Below are 4,868 nucleotides of genomic sequence, written 5' to 3'. Positions count from 1 at the left end.
GACACTCCTGCCCCGTCTGTCCCTCACAGTCATGTCTCGCTGCTAGGGACAGGTAGGACAGGTGTCTTAATTTGCCACAGCCCCGCTTCCCTGTCCCCATCTGCACCATCAGGGACATCGAACGTCAACAGCATGGCAAGATGTCGCCATGGCCCCGTCACCTGACTGCTCGGCACCTGTCCTCCCCGGGCGGACAAACTGTGAGTGCTGGGGCTCCAGGCGAAGGCTCTGGGGACCACTTCTGCCCTGGGCCGTCAGGTCCCCAGCAAACACAGGATGTGAAGTCCTCGGCCGGCTACCTGCGGAGCGCCCCTCCCACCAGCGGGCGCCCCTGGGGAGCGTGTTCGGAAGCAGGAGACTCTCTGGGTGCTCAAGGGGGCCTGAGAAGTGGGCCCATCCACCCTGCCAGTTAGCACTGAAGATGGTCAGAGCATATGCTGTGCTATTTTTGCCTTTCAATAAAATCAACAGTAAATTTTTTTTTAACAAAGCACCAGGCACCACTGAGAGCAATTAGCATCGCATCACGGACCACATGGTGGCTTTGCAGAGGCACACAGACGCAGCTGCCTCGTGCTGCGTGCCCTGACGTGTCCTCCGTGATTCACGTACCTGCTCGGAAGGGAAGCGTGCAGGCCGGGCCAGGGACCGTCCCTGCCCAGCGCCCGGGGGATTTCCTGCTGCAGAGCCCGGCCACCGCCATCTTCCCATCTTCCCCCAAGAAGCAGCATTTGGTAACCAGGGAAACGCAGGGCTGAGAACACGGAGGGCTCAGGGCTCAGCCCACGGCCGGGAATCAGGAGTGAATCTGTGACCAGAGATGGGGGCTCAGTCTGTGACCAGGGATCAAGCCTCAGCCCACGACAGGGGATGGGGGGCATGTTGGGCCAGAGGTCAGGGCTCTCTCTATGACCAGGAATCAGTTTGCTTTGTTATGACGATCAAGGCTCAGTCTGTGAGCAGGGTGGGGGCTCAGGGTGTAACCAGGGCTCAGTGTATGAAGGATTCAGGCCCAGTCAGGGCTCAGTGTCAGGGCTCAGTCTGTCTCCTCCTCTCCTTCATCTCTAAACCCTCTTGCCCTATTATGCTCTAGCCACACTAGCCTTCCTTGTCATCAATCTCTTCCGATTCCCAGACTTTTGTAATTTTGGTTCTTTCTGCCAAAAAAATTTTACTTTCCCAAGTGACTGGGTCCTTTTCTTCTACAGTTCTCAGCTCACTGTCGGGTCCTCAGAGAGACCCCCCCCTGCCCACCCCACAGCACCTTCTTGTGGGTGCCCTGTCCCACAGTAACCGGGGGGGGGGGTGGTTCTGTCCCCTAGGAAATGGGTGCTGTCTCCCATAGGAAGTAGGCTTGCTGGGCCAGCCCTGTTCTGGTCCAGGAGAGGGATGCAGCACGTGGGGATGGGGACCGGGCCCCATCAGGAGGTCCCTAACCGGCAGTGAGAAGCCCCGTGCTCCTGGGGCCTCCCCTCAGGACCACCCCCTCCTACTGCATCCACCCTGCAGACCTGGCCCCAGCCCGGGGAGCCTGCCGCGTGCCGCTGTGTCCCAGCCCAACCGGAGGGTGCGGCGGGAACAGGGCGCAACGCCGCCCGGCCACGGCAGGGCTCGTTTACTGTCGCTTAAAATAAAACAACCGTGAGACATTGTCTTTAGAAAAATGAAAGTGTGAGCGACCTCCCGTATGTAGCCAAGTACCTGCGACAAGATAGCGGGCACTTAGGCGGCCCCCCGGGGGGACCTGGTGTTAACAGTTCAGCCCGCTTGCTTGCGGTGTTTCTGAAGGACCAGAGGAGAGGCCACCCGACCCACGGAGGGGAGCCTTCCTCTCTCCTGGAGCTGCTGTCCGGGAGCCAGTGTGCTCGTCCACGAAACAGAATATGGCTGCGTGCGCCAGAAACCCGCGTGCGGGGGCCGTCCCGCACCTTCCCTTTCATGACTTGTGTTTCCCTTTTCACTCAATAGCGCATCTGGGAGTTCGATCCGTGCTGATGGGGCCGGGTCTAGTTCACTCGTAACCACCGTTGGGCCTCTTGTCGTGCGAACAACCAGTATGGACACGTTTCCCCGGGCAGAGACCTTCTTTCCACGTGCCACTTTTGCTCTGACGAATAAGCCTCTGGGAACAAGCATCGTCGTGAGCGAGCGCATGCCATCGCTGGCAGGGAGCCACCCAGAGCGGAACCGTGCGGTCCTCGCGGGAGCTCGCGCCACCTCAGCCTCTGCAGGAGCTGCCAAATTGCTCTCCAAAGTGGCTCCGACAATTTACCGCCCGCTAGCGATGGTGAGAGTTCCCGTCTCTCCACATTCTCGCCAACGTTTCGTGTTATCAGACGCATCAGCATTTGCCAGGTGATGGGTGTGAAATGGTGCATCGTTAAGGCTTTATTTTGCTTTTCCCCAATTCTGGGTGTGGATGAGCACCCCCCCCCAGCCCCCGCCGTGCCTTACTGACCTCTTGGGTCTCCTCGCCCGAGAGCTGCCTGGTTGCGCGCTGGCGTTCTCGTCCTCTGTCCATTTTCCTCTTGGGTCGTTTGGTTTCTTCTGATTTGTGTGTTTATTGTATTGTCACCACCGAGATGCGATACAAACATTCTCTTGTGCTTTTTAAAAACGTTTTACAGTTTTGCATTTCACATATAGGTCTTTACTCCATCTGGAACTTATTTTTGTGTTTGCGATGAGGTAGACATCTAATTTTATCTCCTTAGTCATTTACCCTGTACTGATTGTGGCACGCACGGGGACTGGGGTTTTTAACATGGCTTCACGGGCTCCGTGAACCCCGAAGATCGTGACAGTCATAAGCAAGGTTGTGTGCCCGTGTCTGCACATTTTTCTGAGGAGGGTGCATAGACCTCACCTGATTCTCTAAGCCGTCAGGGACCCCAGATAATTCGAACAGCCCTGCTCGCTGCCCAGAGCCACTCTGTGAGGGGGTGAAGGCAGGGGCAAGGTTGTGGATCTTTCTTCTCTGAGGATCCTTCTTCTGACACTGTCCTTCTTGGGTTTGTTCACTTTTGGCATTCACCTGGAGCCGTTTGGCATGCCTGGGCCTCTCCCGTTAGGGAGGATGACACCCCCCCCCCCAAGAACCAGGAGGGACGTGGGTACGAGACAATGGTCCGGGAGAAGCCGGCCCAGCCAAGTCCAGGGCTCTTTCCTATCAGACTCGGATTCCCTGGGCCGCCGTGTCCTGGTGGGGGCGGGAATGAGCGCACGGGGAGGGAGCCGGGGTGAGAGGCCTACCCACCCCCCCACCAGGGAGGTTGGGGCCCCTGTGCTGGTTGAGAGCAGAGCTGATTGGAAGACTGTGTCCACGGTCCCCTCTCCTCTGGCCAACACTGGCCACGTGGTGGCCGTCGGCTCGTCCATAACGGGCCTGGAGTTTGGGGGAAGTCACGCAGATACGGAGCCTGACCCCAGAGAGGCCCTGTACCAATTTAACAACCAGATGAATTTTAAAGAAGTCCAACTTAACAATACTTTCCTTGTGAGTTAGTGAGTTTAATATCTTGTGTAAGAAACTTCTGTCGGGTTTTCAACCCCAGCTCCAGCTCCGCTGGCCTGTGTGAGTGCGAGGAAGTCACCTGGGCTCTCTGAAGTGCAGTCCCCGGGCTGCTGGTGTTGACGAGGTCACGCGTACGCACTGCCTGTCCCACACACGAGGGGTCACGGGGGCAGAAGTGACACCATCATCCTACGAGCCACATGTTTGTGACCACCTTGTGCCGGATGGTCCCACACACCCTATCCTTCTGTCCCGGTGACGGCCTCGGGAGGCAAGTGTCCAGGGGCCCTCTGTCGGGTCGGGAGAGGCCTGGGTGTGCCCCTAGCAGGGAGCTCCGGCAGGAATGGATTCCTACTCCTGGAATGAACTCTGCACTGAGCCAACTGGGGGAGACCAACTGGGAACTTTGCTTAATGTTTATTTATTTATTTCTGAAAGAGACAGAGGGCGAGTGGGGAGGGGCAGAGAGAGAGAGGGAGAGAGAGAATCTCAAGCAGGCTCCGGGCTCAGCCCAGAGCCCGATGTGGGGGTCGAACTCACCAACTGGGAGATCATGACCTGAGCCGCGATCAAGAGGCAGATGCTCAATGGACTGAGCCGCCCAGGCGCCCCACCTTCTGGGAGCTTTTCAACCCAAACGTGCCAGCTTTCCCCAGACGGCAGGTCCCAGGCCTGACGGTGCTGACACGGAGCAGACGGTGGAGCCTCCGGCGTCCCTGTGGCGCATGGTTCCAGGGATTCTCCCACGGGAGGCAGGACGTCACCAACTGAGGAAATGCCACCTCGATGCGTGTGTGTCCGTGTGTTTACCTAAAGCATGAAACTTACAATATGGACAGATTTACAGAACAGGGGTGATGCCAGCACTGAGCTCCCACACACCCGACGCCCGCTTTACCCCGTTGTTAACATATTAGTATCGCATTGTCACAATAGGGAACTGATATGGAGACATTATCATCAACAAAAGTCCAGAGTAAGAATTCCTCGGTCTTTGTCTTCTGTCCTGTCCTGCCCCAGGAGTCCCCCACCCCCTGCCCCCGGGACACCACACTGCATTTCGTCTCCTGTCTCCTGTGGGTGCTACAGCTCCCCAGACGGGCCCTGTTGTCAGTGACCTTGGCAGCTGTGAGGAGCGCTGCTCGGGGATTTTGTAGACGGTCCCCTCTCCCGATGTGCCTGATGCTTTCCTCTTTTTTTGACTGAGGTTACGCATCTGGGGAGGAAGGCCGCCGAGGTGAGTTCCATTTTCGTCACACGCATCGAGGGCACCTGCCATCAACGTGACTTACACGACGATGCTGGCCTTGGCCATCTGGCTCAGTCGTGTTGGCCACAGCGTTTCTGCACGGTC

The 4,868-nt window shown here is 57.7% G+C and overlaps 1 long non-coding RNA gene across 1 annotated transcript; it reads left to right on the top strand.

The window, feature by feature from the left end:
- Nucleotides 1–624: 624 nt before the first annotated feature.
- LOC123586657 lies at nt 625–2,665 on the top strand. Its single transcript, XR_006706880.1, has 2 exons — nt 625–734; nt 1,969–2,665. It is a non-coding gene; the product is annotated as an uncharacterized LOC123586657 (long non-coding RNA).
- The last annotated feature ends 2,203 nt before the right edge of the window (nt 2,666–4,868 follow it).

This window comes from Leopardus geoffroyi, chromosome C3, assembly GCF_018350155.1.
Source record: "Leopardus geoffroyi isolate Oge1 chromosome C3, O.geoffroyi_Oge1_pat1.0, whole genome shotgun sequence".
Lineage (NCBI taxonomy): Eukaryota > Metazoa > Chordata > Mammalia > Carnivora > Felidae > Leopardus > Leopardus geoffroyi.
The sequence above is the reverse complement of the archived record's forward strand: the minus strand, read 5'-3'. Positions and strand labels throughout refer to the sequence as shown.